This window comes from Perca flavescens, chromosome 19 (assembly GCF_004354835.1).
Source record: "Perca flavescens isolate YP-PL-M2 chromosome 19, PFLA_1.0, whole genome shotgun sequence".
NCBI classification, from domain to species: Eukaryota; Metazoa; Chordata; class Actinopteri; order Perciformes; family Percidae; genus Perca; species Perca flavescens.
The window spans coordinates 23895752-23912541 of record NC_041349.1 but is presented as its reverse complement, the minus strand read 5'-3'; positions in this window follow the sequence as shown (position 1 = coordinate 23912541).

The window sequence follows — 16790 nt, the reverse complement described above, 5'->3', positions numbered from 1 at the left end:
AGAAAATGACACATACAGTACATACGTACAGCTTAAACCAGTTTTTCACTTTTTCTCTTTCTTTTTAAAATTATTCAGACATATTGATTGACTTGTGAACAATTTCTCTTAACCATTAGTCCAAACAGACCCAAAATTATACTTTCATGTCCCGTCTCTGTTTGTCCATCTTCCGATTCACTAAGCCCATAATCATTGGTGTGGGCCCTTTTTATGTTGGGAAAATTAGGCAACAAAACATGCTGAGTGAAGGATGAAGTGTTGGTATGAAAAGAAGAAAAAAAGACTGAATCACTAAAAAACACAACATCTCCCCCATACGAAAGATGAAAATAATAATAATGGGGCGAAGAGATCTTTTAAAAGATCTTGAAGTTTTCTTTTGATAGCAAATGTCAAGGTGTCATTTTTCTTTGCTTTTTGTTTTCGTATTGATTTAAGAGTCAGACAGACTGTGAAAGGGCAACAACCTTGTCAGCGTGTTTGTGTGTGTGTGTGTGTGTGTGTGTGTGTGTGTGTGTGTGTGTGTGTGTGTGTGTTTGTTTGTTTGTGTGCCAGTTGGCCCAGTACAGCAGTTATTAGTTAGTCCCTCAGAATGTCATTCGGATGCAGAACCAGACCCTTGATCTAATGTAATGTAGACATGCACGCACACACAAACACACACACACACACACACACACACACACACACACATCCTAACATCTGTCCCAGAGAGGTCAAGTCAATCTGATACAGAGACAGGAACAGAAATCCAATCACACCAGCAGAGCGTGTGTGTCTGCCTAGAATATAGAAGGCAGTGTGTGTGTGTGTGTGTGTGTGTGTGTGTGTGTGTGTGTGTGTGTGTGTGTGTGTGTGTGTGTGTGATTGTGTCGAAGAGGAAGATTTGTCCTAATTAGGGATCTTCTAGGAGAGCACATAAACCAAACCAAATGATATATCTCTGTTCTTATTAATGCTTCTTATCACCAACAATCCTCTAACTCTAAATCATCATGCTCTTCTTATTCTGCTACGGTCTCGTGTTTTTAGTGATAAAAAGAAAGGGCAGGGAAATTCAAAGAGAAAGTAATTGTTACATCTGAACTGGGTTGCACCAGCTATTTGTAGATTCTTTACTTTGTATATAAAGTTCCTCCTAAATTCCTTCTCAACTACAAGTTTCAACCTAGATTTAATTTAATATGATTTATTAAATTGGATTGCACCAATAAAACATATTGATGTTTTAGCTAATAAAGACTTAATAATGTGCAAATTGGTTGCCAGGAAACATTTATAGCGCAGTTTAATCAAAGGCAATCAACAGTCTAAACTGGAAGTCACTGTAGCATCACAGTCTCGCATTGCCAGACCTTCCTCCACAGCACTGCGGAGCAGGGTCTGGCTAGTCCACACAGCATTCTGGGATAGGAGAAAAACGTGCTCTGGTTTAGTGGTATTTATTTAAACCAATCACAATCGTCTTGGGAGCCAGACAGAGCCACGGTGCCGCTGCATAATAGCCTCTGGAAGGAACTTGTTTAGGTGGAGCATGTGTACATTCAAAAGTTGTTTTAGTTGTGCAACAGAAAACTCAGATTGGACAGATAGTCTAGCTAGCTGTCTGGATTTACCCTGCAGAGATCTGAGGAGCAGTTAACCATGGTCCTCCTCAGAAATGCACCGGAGTTTAGAATTACAACACAAAGAAAGCGGAAGGACATCCAGCGGAACCTCCAGCGGCATTGGAACCATCCTGGAAATGAAACGTTGTCGATATAGACTAGTAGCATCATGAACTGTAAAAAAACTGTCATAAATAACAGTTTAGGGGACCCAGCGATATATTTAACAAACTTTCAATCCTTCCTAAATCTATGGAGAAATATGTGTTTGTAGTATTCTACGTTGAGGTTTGTGTGTTGATTTTGTGCATTGCAATTAAATATCTGTTTGCACCATTATTCAACCGCATTTTAAATAAGTTTCAGGTCACATATGTTGACTATAAGTCATAGCATCTCATTTTTGGCTCCTGGTCTCTGAACTGTGCTATAAAATAGATTGTGAGCCACACCTGAAGCTCGAAGTGCTAAGTATGCACAATAGTCCTCTGAAGCACACCTACAAAAAAAATCAATCTGCCGAGGGAAGGGATGGATGAGGAGAGGAAAGTTTTCAAAGTGAGACTGCTGGAGTGGAGGATGGGGAAGATAGATGGCCGGAGGGAGAAGGAGGGGAGACAAGAGTCAGACAGGCCTGACAGGAATGGGGGGGTGTCGTGGAGAGGGATGACATAGCGCCATGTTGGGATATGAAGTCTGGGACTGAAATGAGAAAGATGAGCAGGGGGAAAGGATGAGTTGGGGATTGGTTGATGTGTGGGGGTTTGCAGATGGATATCATTTGCAGATAAAGAAACTACAGCAAGGAAATGGGAGGAAGAGGCTCAATGACTGAGTCTAAGGACAGCAAGAGGGCCGTTCAACATAATGTGCTTGTGTGACCGAGTGATGAAAAGAAGAACCTTAAATACTGTAACTGACAAGAACACACACGCTCCTCAGAAACCATAAATTAGTCAAACTTTCAGCTCATTGTTTTATTAATATATTTAATTTCCGCCTTAACAAAAACATAAAAACCAATGATGTCTTTATTATAATGTATCTTTATTATCAATTCTTTGATTTTGATTGTAATAATTATTACTAAATCTTTATTTGTGCCATAAGGTTGTATTCATCAAATCATTCTTTAATCTTCTAGCGATAATTATCATAATGTGCAACACATTTCCTTATGCTACGTGATTTCTCAAAATCAACATCTGTTTCTCTTTTTGCTTCTCAAATATTGCGCTGCCAATCTGTAAATTCTCTTTCCTTTTTCTCACTAAAGCTTCTTAGTTATGTACATATGCATATATTATGATATAATGAAGCCCATGTTTTCTTTGCGTATGTACAGTATTTTTCAGACGTGAAATATTTCATTTCATGACAGCAGAGGAGAAACACTGTAGAGACGGGACATATTTATATAACCTGTTATCAGTGTTTATATAACCTGTTATCGGTGTTGTATGAGTGAGAGAGAGGACAAAGCACAAAGAAAGAGCAGGAGAGAGTGAGAGAGATAAAGTGGGAGAAGGAGAAAACCTTATGTGTGGTTACAAAACGTCAAAGACACCAGTGAATTATTAATGATGTCAACATCCCTAAGTACGATTCCATATTAGAAAGTGTTTGTTGGTTGCAAATGAGCAAACAGAAAAATCACAAGGCCGATGAAAAGGAAGTGTAATTTCTTAACCATGGCAACCAGGATATGTGTACTGTAGGTGTCTCAGTGTGATTTCCATCCATCCATTCATTGTGTATACCTACTTATCCTGTTGAATCACTTAACTTGTACTTTTTGGACTGTGGGAGGAAACCAGAGCACTGGGAGAACTGAGAGAAATCAAACTCAAACCAGGACATCCTTTCTGTGAGGCAAACATGACCTACCTGTCTATAATGTCTATTACTTCATTGATTTAGTTTTTTGTCTGAATGAGATGTGTATGTGGATATGTCCCACGTGCACACTGTAATAGAAAACATTTTGAGATTTTGGATTCACAAGTTTTAAAACAGTAGCAGCAGAAAGAATGTAACTCTGACGTCATGTTTTCACAGACATGAAATCATATTGGGCTTTGTGACACTAATTAATGAAGATAATATTATACAGATATCCTTTTCAGCCTCCAAACTGCACCCTGTTGTAAGCATGCTAATTTGTATAATATTTAATGAACCGTTGGCGAAAGTTCATTAAGGAGAATGTATTCTCTCACATTTTGCCTTTATTCCTCTTCCCTGAGAGCTGGATTGCTTGACATCTATAATGTTTAATTGCTAAAGTCTTTCTCTGTCGTTAAACGCAATAATCTCCATTTGATTACTCCTTATTGAAATCACTACAGGCACATTATAAAGATGTGGTAATAGTGTATAAAAGCTCCTTTCTGTTCCATTAGAAATGATTTTGGCCTGTGCTCAGACAGCTACCTCCACTGTAAGATTAAACCCTCTCTGAGTCACAATCATTATTACTTTGTCCTCGAGAGTCATTTTGATCTAAGAGGGCTCCTCTTTAAAAACCATCTGTCTGTCTGTCTGTCTGCCTGCCTGCCTGTCTGTCTGTCTGTCTGTCTGTCTGTCTTTGTGTCTGTGTGTGTGTGTGTGTCTGCCTGTCTGTCTGTGTGTCTGTCTGTCTGTCTGCCTGCCTGTCTGTCTGTCTGTCTGTCTGTCCGTCTGTCTTTGTGTCTGTCTGCCTGTCTGTCTGTCTGTCTGCTGTGTGTGTGTGTGTCTGTCTGTCTGTCTGTCTGTCTGTCTGTCTGTCTGTCTGTCTGCCTGGAGAAATCTGTGCTCAATGCACTATGGAATAGAAGGTATGAGTCATCATGAAAATGACCTTCACGCAGACAGATTTTACTGAGACCTTTACGTTTGGCACACACACACACACACACACACACACACACACACACACACACACACACACACACACACACACACACACACACACACACACACACAGGGAAACATTCAAGCACACACACACACACACACATTACAACCCATTTTGCATGTTTGAAGCAATCCTGCTGCTTTCAACACAACACATACACACACACACACACACACACACACACACACACACACACACACACACACACACTAATGACCTCATTTGAATGGGAACTGAAGCCTATTAGTCAGGTTGTGAGAGCACAGAATAATAGATAAGTTGGGGGTTGAAGGCATTAGAGGGGAACAGGCTTCCATTGGTTAATGAGTGCAAACTCTCTCTTCTGGGAGTAGCTGCTTCAGAGACAAGGGCGTGACAGACAGAACATTACTGCACTTTAAAATATTAGTTTTAGACTGTTTCTTGAACTATTTCTCTTTTTTTCAACATAGTATTAGTCATTTGATTAGTCATATACTGTTATAGTTATCTAGGGTATAGGCAGCCATGTATTGGAGGTCTGAGCCTGCAAGCTTTAATGACAGAAGGCAGTCTTACTGTAACAGCTCTGTAAGGACAAATAATCAGCTGCTTTTGTGATTGGTTGAAGTGAAAATCCAGTTTCTGGGCAGTGCATGGTTGGCTATACCTTCCATGTCACAGAGTTAGTGAGTTAGCTGTGGGCTACAACTTGAGCCTTGTTTTAAGTACCTTAATTGCCTCCTTGAGCTGTATGTCCCAGTTGAGTGGACCAAATCAGCAGGCCAAACTACAATGACTACACTGTTGTTTTCAGATCACCGGCATGCATCTATTCCCTTCACCTTACCCAGTGTCTTTGTCTCATGTCTCTCTTTGGTGCTCCCTGTGTGGAGGCGTGGCTCACAGTTTCAAAGCCTCTGGTTTAGGGCTCATGGGAAAATATGTTTATTAAAGGCAGCTAAAAATAGAAGAATTGAATAAACAACATTTTAGTTTTTTTTTTTTTTTAAATTTACCATCCTTATCTAGACAACTGGAGTGAACCACACAGCATCAAGTCAGGTGATGTATGCATGCACTATGGATTAGCAGACATTTTACTGACACTGTGGATAAAAAACTATCTGGGCAAAATCCAACCAAAAAGTAATAGAGGTGGTTAAGGAATTGCAACCACCACTACTTCAACCAATCAAGACACGACCGGGGGCATTTCAGCCAATGCAGGATCAAGTTAAGGATCCATACGGGTTACCATAGCAACGGCATGAAGGCCACAGGTGCCTATCCTTGAGAAAGGCAGCAAACGAGATGGACCACAAGATTCTGTTAGGTTTACGACGCAGAGCCTATAAAAACTACAGCCACCTGGGGACTGGAGTGTGTGTGTGTGTGTGTGTGTGTGTCGATTTAGCTTCATGCATACCAATAAGTTAAACACAGGCTCTCTGATATCTTGCCTTTATATTACCTTTGCTGTCATGGCAACAGTAGTGGTTCTGAGGTAGGAGGGCGGTAGAGAGCAGGAGAGACAGAGAGGGGATAACAAACAGAGGATGACAAGTTGGAGGAGAAGGAGGAGGAATGTCGGGAGATTGATGGAGCAGGGAAAGAGGTGGGACGGAGGGACTGAGGGGGTGGATAACGGAGCCGTCTCACTCTGTCAGCCTGGCGAGGAGGCAGAAGAAATGGAAAGGAGGCAGCGTGAGAGAATGGGCATGAAAGGAAAAGGTTGGCATGACTGCACTGATAGGTTTTTGCTTTGTCAGTGCTTTGTCCCAGTGCTGACGGCCTCTCCCTTGTCTTTACGGAACAATATAGACCCAGAGTATTTGTGTCGAGGTTTAAAGGTAATTAAAGATACACAGTGTACAATAGTAAAAAACAGACCGGAATGTTGGGATGTTGATTTGAAGGGATAATGAATTGGAGAAAACAGGAGTGGTTAAACAACACAACAGTCTGCCATGACAGTGAACAGTCCCTTGGGTTTGCTTAAAGCTCCATTGTGTAATGTTTTGAGTTGATTCTTAGCTGAAGAAGTAAATTTGAAGTGTCCGCAGCTCAAGGCCAGATAAGCGGCGCGAACTCCACCGCTTGCTGCGACCGCTCTATGATCCTCGTTACTCGCTTAAGGTGCAAGTTTTAAGAGTTATAAAAGAGTTACGCAGCAGTCAAGGGAATCAGATTAGAAAAAGAGCTTTAATGTGCACGAAAGAAAATCAACACACAAGAAAGCCCGAGCAAGTACCGATAAGCTTGCTAAGGGTTTCCTTTATCTAACTCCACTTTATATCGTAAAAAAGAGAGATCCTCCCCCTGCCAAATGCTCCAATGATCACTCTAAGAACATGCGTGTAAAGCTTCAATTGGCTACTTTTTAGGCCTAAGACCACCTCTTCTGGGGATTTTCCACTGTATGAAGTAATTTTGCTGATCTTGCATTTTGAATGTTTACGCTTAAGGCGTTTTTGGTATGAACTTTTCACCGGATGGACTATCTGCAACTAGCGCGACTGCTTCAGTGGTATATCATCGTGGCTATTAGCGACTGTGTAACGGCAGACCATCTGTGGATTGTCAGCAGCTACACAGCAACTGAAGACTGCACGAGGGGGGAGAGTCTTTGTGTAGCACTGAGGAAGGCAGCCGCTGGAAGCAGTAAGACAGAGAAAGTCTGTGACTCCCATCAGGCAGACACATCGACATCTCCTATCTATATCACATTAATACACGTTGTATTTGTCCCCATAATTCAATTAAAAACCAGATTTATCATATTTTTGCCACAACACTGCCATGACAGTGAACAGTCTCTTGGGTTTGCTAAAAGCTCCATTGTGTAATGTTTTGAGTTGATTCTTAGCAAAAAACCCTTTGTTCATTCACAAATATGTGTAATTACTTCCACCAACTAATCAAAGTATTCTCGTACGCGTAGAATCTGCCATTCAGAATACTTACAAGTGAGTCGCTCGTAAGTATTCTGCCATGTTGTGCCTCCATCTGTAAAATACATTAGCCAAAGAGGGACATAGCTCCGCGTTTCGCGCTTTTACACTCAGTGGCACCGTGACGAACGCCAGGGGTAGATTACTCGATTTGCCTGCAGATTTGAAAGCCTGTTGAAGATGGAGGATCACGCTGATACTTTACTAAACATTGGCTTGCATTTCTTTGGGAACCTGATAGCCGATGTTAGCAATGAAATGGTAGCAAAATAACAAAAACGCAAAACTATTATTACACTGGAAGGAACACTCACGGACGAAGTCCTACTTCTTGGAATAATAATCCACCGTAGGAGTTAAAACATGATCGAAATTGGAGGGGCTAGAAAGTAATATACAGTTGGTTGTCATATACAATTTCACCGCTAGATGGGAGAAATTCTTACACAATGTAGCTTTAATTTCTCTAGTGGTGTCCGCCTGCGAGGACCACAGCTCATGAGACACACTGACAGAAACAGACAGAAAGAAGACAAGAGGACGTGAAGAGTCAGCATCGCATCTTAAGCAAAAGCTCAGATGGACAAATGTAAAGACATTTGATGGATTGACTATTAAAGACGATACATGCAGCAGTCGCAACATGGGACATTTTAACGTTATGCAGTTATGCACTTCCATGCTGGTCCAAATGCAGTGTCAGCAGTCTTGAGGAATGTTTAGCATGTAAATGATCACATTTACAAAGTATGAATTACAGCACAATCTATTGGAATTCACTATTAAATCCATATTAGTCAAAGTATGGTTAGAATCTTGTCTAATTTCATATGCTGGCTAGTTCAGTAGAATCAAAGAAAATACAAAAATATCAGGTCAATGGACTTTTTGGATGCATTAGGATATTTCTATAAGTATGAAACGTGAGTTTGGCTCATCTACATTTGGAGTAATAGTACAATGTATTACACTACGTCAGTTTATGTCATTTAGACCGCATCTGCAAGACTTCAAGAATCAGGCATGGTAAACCCATATGGCAAATCAAAACAACTTTTTTCAGGCTCATTCAAATATGTTCCAAATTTGGTAAAGGTTGGATACATTTTTGTCACAATGGTGAAAGAAAAGATGGCAGAAAATCTAGTGACTTGCATCTTTAGTGATGTTATTAAGACTGTGTCATCTAGTTTTCTCAGTCACATATACACCAGTGTGTTCATATCGACATACAGTATGTTTCTCTCTGGATTAATAACAGAAAATAATGTGAATATTGTAGACTACCTGCCATGGAAGGTTTTTTTCTGTGATTGAGAACAATTCTATATGTGAGTCAACTTAACAAGTTCTGTTTGTCCTGCAACATTCTTTCCTCAGCCCACATCTAGTAACTAAGAGCCACATATTTTCTGCCACCTCATTAGAGGAAGGATAGAATTTGCATCCAACTTTTTTCTGCAGGCTCCAGAATCAGCCTCAGGCTCCATTATTGATTGTTTTGTTTTGTCAGTTAGACTCTCTTCGTGCTTAGAATTCACCAAGCAGTCCATGGAGATTGTTCTGGTTTTGCTATTGGCCATTTTGCTGGCCCCTCTTAAGAATTGCAGTCACAGTATCATCCAATATTATACCAATATGATACACCTAAAAATACAACTAACATTATCACCTTGATGAACACCTCATTTTATCATAGTACCTAGATTTGCACTCATTCTCCCAGAAAGCATTCAATGTTCTGAAAGTTCAACATCAAAAGGACACATTAACATGAAGATTCAACATCCATAAAAACAAAGTATCTGAATGTATTCAAACATGTTGGGAGAAAGGCGTAAATGTGCTCATTAGTAGCCATTGAATTCTTCAGAATCAGTCGCTGTAGACGTTTATCTGTTGGCAAAATGAAAAGCCGAAATTGTTTCTCTGTTTGAATCTCCAGTCTGGCAGACCCTCATCATCTTTATCCGGGGCGACGTCTAGCTCACCCAGTAAGAGCGTGCGCCCCATGTAGGCTGCATCCTTTCCAACTTGCGGCCCTTTGCTGCGTGTCATCCCCCATCTCTCTCTCACCTTTCTTGTCTATCCACTGTCAACACAAATAAAGGGAAAAGCCCTCCCAAAAAAATCTTTAATCTTTATCCCCTTGTTTCTCACATCTGCTTGCAGAGACAGAGGGAAAGTGTTGCTAATGGTCTGCTGGAGAGGAAGGCAAAGGAAGATCAAAGGAGCAACCACATGTGAACACAGAAGATTTTGTGAGTGTGTGAGATTGGTGCAGATTTCATGTGTTGTTAACAGACGTTTTACAGCCCAAGGCGACAGATGAAGGGAGTGAAACACTTCCTTTTGATCTCCCCATACCAGCCCCCAGTTTTCCTTCCATCTCTTTTATTTATCGCTCTCATTCGACCACTCTTTCCCTGTGCAATTCTCAGAACATCCTTTTCTCTTGTTTGCTGCATCATCTTTCAGATGCAGCTCCTGTTACCAGCCATCCGCTCCACTCTCTCTGTCTTTCTCACTACATTCCCTGTGGTCAGTAGGAGCCTGCCATTGAGAGCCATCAGTCTCTTACGCACACACACACACACACACACACACACACACACACACACACACCCCCTGCTATTTCCCCTTTCCTGCCGCGTTGTAAAACCACAGAGTTGGTGTATCCCTGATCGATTGCCACTTACTTCTCATCCTTCTTTCTCTTGTTGGCCTTTTCATCACAATTTTCTGAATGGATGTACACACACACACACACACACACACACACACACACACACTAATGACCTCATTTGAAAGACAGAACATTACTGCACTTTAAAATATTAGTTTTGGACTGTTTCTTGAACTATTTCTCTTTTTTGCAACATATTATTAATGTGTATATGTGTTTGTGTGTCTGTGTGTGTGTGTGTGTGTGTGTTCAGTTGTGTACTTTATTTTCAATTCACAAATGGAAAAAAGAGTACTGTAAAATACTACAGTAACAGTACAAGCAGTAATAATTTCCCCACTGACAGCGATACAGATCAAATGGTCATACAAGTCGAAAAGATATTGAGTAGATAATTACCTCACGTCTTCCATTAGTGTCTGCCATGATACCCCATCACGGGAAAACTATCATTGATTTTGTTCATTGATGCTCTTAATGGTCACTTTTATTACATTACAGATAATGTGATGTTCTCTATCAGCGTCAATATGTTGCTTTAAAGAGCGAAAACCTTTTTAATTTCTTATTTTCACAATATTATAGTATTTAATTTAAATAAAGACATAGAAGTTGACTATAGTATGGCATTCACATAGGCCCACAATGATATCACTATGTGAAATGGAAAACAATGGTGAAGATAAAGTCATAAGTAATATATATATATATATATATATATATATATATATATATATATATATATATATATATATATATATATATATATATATAATATAAAATAGTAATTTGGGGTGGTCAACTTAGGCATTGCCATCAAATTTTGTATGCGTTTATATTTTAGACTTTATATATAGACTGACAACCCCTATAAAAGTAAAGCCAAAATATCCCGGATACAGCTACCTTGTAATTTTGCAGCCAGAGTCTGCGCAGCAGTGATTGGGCAGTGGAGTCGCGGTATCAAAGTCCCGCCCATACACCAACCCGACCAATTACAGTCAATCACAGCAGTCAAGCATGACGTTTCACCTTGTTTTTTATAGAATCACATTACTAATTTAAACCAAACTTATCAGAAAAATTAACACTTGAACAAACATCAGTGTGATAACAACTACCAAAAATGACAGAAACCATCTTTGGAGGAAAAATTATTTGACGCGTAGCCTACTTGGATTTTTTTATTTTGGCCCATCCGCTAACATAGAGGGGGTGGGATTTATGATCTATACTGCAGCCAGCCACTAGGGGGTGATCCAGGTGTTTTTGCTTCACTTTGGGGAGCTGTCAAACTGTCCATCTTTATATACAGTATATGGTTTATATTGTAGCATCTCAGGGAAGCCTCCCAGCGTGCACCAGGGCAACAGACTCACGGACATGAGTCTCTTTTTATATGTTGCTTTAACTTCATCCTATGCCTTCATGTGTTTGACATGCAGAACAATGCAAAGCCATTCTGGGAGGTCAGATCAGATCACAGAACACTTTAAACAGTTATTAAAGGCTCTTTGGAGCTCACAGATGCTGGGCGTGGTAGATAAGCAGCTGAAGCATGGTATTGCAGAGGCTGTTTGCCAGCAGCTAATTTGCATAAAATTCAAAGTGAACAAGATTGGGCACTTTGAAACTTTCAGCACAAGCAGCCGATGGACAAAAAAGGCAAGAGATTAAACTCACAACAAATTATAAACAGATCGTCCAATTTAGATTTTCAATTCAGATTTCTTCCAAAACCAAAATACTCAGTCTGAAAGGATGTACATCTAGGCTACAAATTCATAGTTCTTTTGAGGTCCTGGTAAATCTCACTCTGACACCACTAATCCATCCTCCTTCACTTCTTGTTCTCCAGATTTAGCAAAAGCAACCTGAATTTGAGGGGGTAAGACTGGAACAGGAACCCAGAGACAGGCAACTGTTTAGCTGGGCTTAGTGGAGGGTCAGTGAGTGCTGGTTTGTCTGGCATCCCAGAGGTGTTTGAAAAGACAGAAATCTGCATTTTCCAACTATAATAAAATGCAATGGAATGAGCCTTCCTCGGACGGCAGTAACCTTGTTTCACAACCCTCACGGCAGTTCATGAAATGTAAATGTAAGTAATAACACCGAAATAATATTATTAAAATGAAAATTATTAAATCTAATTTAAAATATCAATAAACAACAAAGCAATCCAGCTTCCCTGGAAATAAGACCGAAATAATAACATTAAAAGAAATACCATGATAAGATCTGGTGAATAAATGTTGATTAAAACAGCGGTTATTGGGCTAAAAATACCAATAATAACAAAGCTGTACACAGCTTCTCTGCTGCAGCCCGACTGGCAGAGAGAATCGTGCTGTGATCACGAAAGATGCTTCCCATTGAAATACATTGGTTTAAAAAACCGTGCTGACCTTCACGAAAAAAACGAGATAAACGTGTCCGTGTACACAAATCAATAGATTAAATTACGTGAACATTTCACGAACTGCCGTGAGACTGGGTTGCGTTTCAACCTTGCTTTACTGATGCAGTCTTACGGCATTAAATATGACTACACTTTAAATGGATTTCCAACCTGACATTGCGTTTGATCCAGCACTGCATGAAGAGGGAGTGCCGGGATGGAGAGTATAAGATCTGGAGTTAGAGAAGCAGAGCAGGGTCTGAAGATTTTTCTGTGTCAATGGCAGCACAACCTAAACATTTACTGACATAGGAAGAGATATACAAACTCAGACAGACACACACACACACACACACAAACACATGCAGAGTCGATCGTTAGGGCTTAGCCTCCGTAATGATCTTTTGTCTTCATCTGCTGCTGCTGGTTAATTGCTCAGTCGCTGGAGGGAAGACAGAAGGTTATTGATCGGTTTGACACAACAGGGTCATCTCGATCACATCACTCTCTCAGGAATGAAAAGGTTGGGCCACTGCAAGATTAAAACATCTCTTCATGGTGTTGAAAAAGGAAAATGTCATGGATATCTACAGTAACACTATGATATGATGTGATCGTGCCTTGATTTATTCTTATTTATTGTTAAACAGAATTCTTTTCAACAGAAACAAGAGTTTTTTCCAGGAATTGCGCACAGATAGAAATGAAGAAAATACAGTAAATATAGTACAAAATAAATAAATACATAAACATTAACACAAATTAAATAAAGATTGTAATTTTTCTTTTTTTTTAAGAATTAAAAATATATTACAGCCATTGATCTATTATCCACAGAGAAATCTCACAACTTACCTCTGCCCCTCCCTCACCTTGATAGGTCATGCCTTTATAAATCCGCTGTGAGCACTACAGCGTATAAAACCAGGTCACAAGAAAATAAATTGAATTTTGAGAGCATGTTGCTTCTGTAATGGAGATATGTGCAGCTGAAAGAGGATGAGTGGGTAGACAATGTAAGAGAAGCTGAGGTTAATCGAACCAGTAATCTAAGATCAATCAGGGAGCGGCAGAGTATTATTAATTGGGAAACAATTTGATTATATGTCTTGTATGACGGCCTCACCTATATTTCTACTGTGAGTGTAAGTGCGCCATCTTCCTCTGGCAATAAACTTGTCTTTCTCCAGGTACCTCATCTTGTTTACTTCCCAAATGGGTTTTGAAGTAAAGGAGAGCAATTGTTTTTTCAAGAACATTGTACACACCTCACCACTTCGGATTCAAATTGCTTGTGAGATGAATAGATAAGTTGAATATGAAGAAAATGTATAAAGTTAAAGCCAAATTAAGAGGTGAAGCCAGGCTTCATTTTATTGATTTATTTCCATTCAGCTTTATTGAATTTGTTTATTTTGCACAATAAAATCAAGACAACAATAACACAAAAAAATGATGTTAAAAAAAATAAAGATTGTGCAGGTGAGATTAAGAAAACCCCTAGGGGCTTATAGAAGGAGTCTCACCTAAGGAAGAGAGGAATAATATAGATAATGAACAATTACAATTACAAGTGTCGTAAACAAAAAACAACAAATTGAAAAGAATAAAAGCATAAGGTTGGCTACATAAACGTCAAAGGCATAACATAAATTACAATAATATAGATAAAATGAGGATATGTGTAGAAATGACTTCTTCAGCAGCAGCTCAGAGGAAGGAAGATAAAATGCTGATCTAACACACGGCCTTTTGGGGGAGAGCATCCCAAAGTCCCTGTCAAGCTTTCACCAAAAAAACGCTGTTTTCACAGCCTGAGATCAAACAGCTGACATAAACTCAATGAAAAACTATTGAAGATCAAGGGCTTCATATCGAGGCTTTGAGCCTTGAAAAGCCACAGAAAAATGGCTAGATTATTTCAATACAGCGTAACCAGTTGAGGCTGAGCTAAGATTTCTAACAGCACAGATAATGTTGCACGTTTTATTGAGTTATTTAAAGGATAAAGACTAGTACCAGTCTGTCCATATTCTTTCAATAGAGAGACAAATGGTAGGGATGACCTGCTATAACTCCAATACAAGGATGAAATTCAGAACATTGTGCAGGCTATGCACCTGACACTGCTGCCAATTTAGCAACAAAATGGAACAAAATAAGAGAAAGCTAAAGAAAGTAAAGAGGTAAACTAAAGTAAAGGTTTTAAAGTGTGAGGTCTTTCAACAAAATGAACTATATGTGGTCAATTTTTGATTGGTGTCATGTTCAAGGACATGTTAAAAGAGATGGAAACTGAACCCACTCTGGGATTCACACAGCCTGGTCTCACAGAATTCCGTGAAATGATCACGAACTGTTAACACCGCATTACGTGGTGGTGGCACGGAAATTGTGAAAATTCCGTGTGGCCACCACGGAAAACAATGCCACTGTAAAGTCGATGAGGAGATGACGTAGCATTAGGAGCGACTACGGTAGTGAGTAGTATGGTTGGGGTGGTGGAAGGGTCAAACCCTGGACTTTGACCCAGGAGACTGGGGATTGTGTCCCGCGTGTCACGTTTCCTAAACCCAACCATAACCGTCCTGGTCTTCTTTTCCTAAACCCAACCGTCCTGGTCTTCTTTTCCTAAACCCAACCGTCCCGTTCTTCTTTTCCTAAACCCAACCGTCCTGGTCTTCTTTTCCTAAACCCAACCGTCCTGGTCTTCTTTTCCTAAATCCAACCGTAACCGTCCTGGTCTTCTTTTCCTAAACCCAGCCGTCCCGCTCTTCTTTTCCTAAACCCAACCGTCCCGTTCTTCTTTTCCTAAACCCAACCGTCCCGTTGTTGTCCCATGTGTCATGGAAACGAATGAAGCGAGAACCACCAGGATACCTTGCTGACTCTTTAAATGGCAAAAAAAAATAAAAAAAAATAAACTGGAACACAACAATTTAGTTTACATTATAGTTTACATTTATGTATTAACAGCTTTTAGCACTGACACCGCAAAGCTGCAAGGAACAAATAGCTCTCTACAGTCGGGGTTAAGCGTTAGCTCAAGGCCACTTTAGTGAAAATTATTTTGGGAAATCTTTGGGAAGAGTCTGGTTCAATTTGGCCGCTGTGATTTTAATCTTGCGGAGGGAATTGGATCGTTAACTTTGCTGCAGAAATCCCATTTCAGCACTAGATAAAGTCAAACACAGTAGTTGATTATTTCTCTTCGTGTCAACTTTGTTTTTATGTATTGCCACATTTCTGATCATTTCCTTTTCTAACCTTTAAGGCCGTTCCTCCACTATATAAACAAGGCTAAAATGAATGCAAATGGATCCGAAACAACAGCTTGGGATGGATGTTTTTTTTTTCTTTGCACAGAAACAGAGCAATTACAAAAAGTTTCCAATAAAAAGTTGTGTGTGTTTTGTTTGGAAACAAGAGTAGACGACAGGGTGAAAGGCTTCTTTTGAGGAATAGTTAGGAATACTTTGATATTTTGGGAGATGTGCTTATCCACGTTCTGAAAATTAGTTGAGGAGATAAAAAAAAAAAGCCATAGCCATCAGCGTCACTGTGGTTAAATAGGCTATATAAAACACCCAGCTAATCCAGGCAGTCATACCGTGGTGGTGAGTCAAAAACACACAGCAGTCACTCACCGCCTCCACGCTGTCGGCTTCCTCTTATGCTGTATTAATTTGATTGGATTAGGTTTGGTGGCTATCATTTCTGCACACCCAAACAAGGAAACATACATATGGAGAAATACAGAGTAAGGGAGGGCAGTCCAAACTGGATTATATTTACTGTGGCTGTGGAATCAGGCACCGATACTGAGTTAGTTTATACTTTTGGGCTTCTACTGCAACATAGGCCTATTGACCTTGCCACACAAGAGATCATTCATTTACACATAGGCCTACACACATTCAGGGCAATGACCATGGATGTATTAAGAGAAAGACTCTAGGAAATCAGTAACAATCTGTGTGTATGTATGAATGAGATAGTTTGTTACATCATAATGCTGTACAGGAAATATTACACTAAGAGTTCACTAACATGGTGAGTGATGCAAAGGTTCATTAGCATCCTGTTGTTACAGAATAGGCCTGGCCTATATTTCGATCGTTCATGTGCTTTAAAACAGAAGTGCTGTCATATAGAAGCCAAGAGAAAAGAGCCAGAGAAAGATAAAAAAAAAAAGGTTGAGTCTATGCACGATTAAAGAAGTCACACATATGTAAGAAGTGCATCATGAGTACATTTAAAGAAAGCA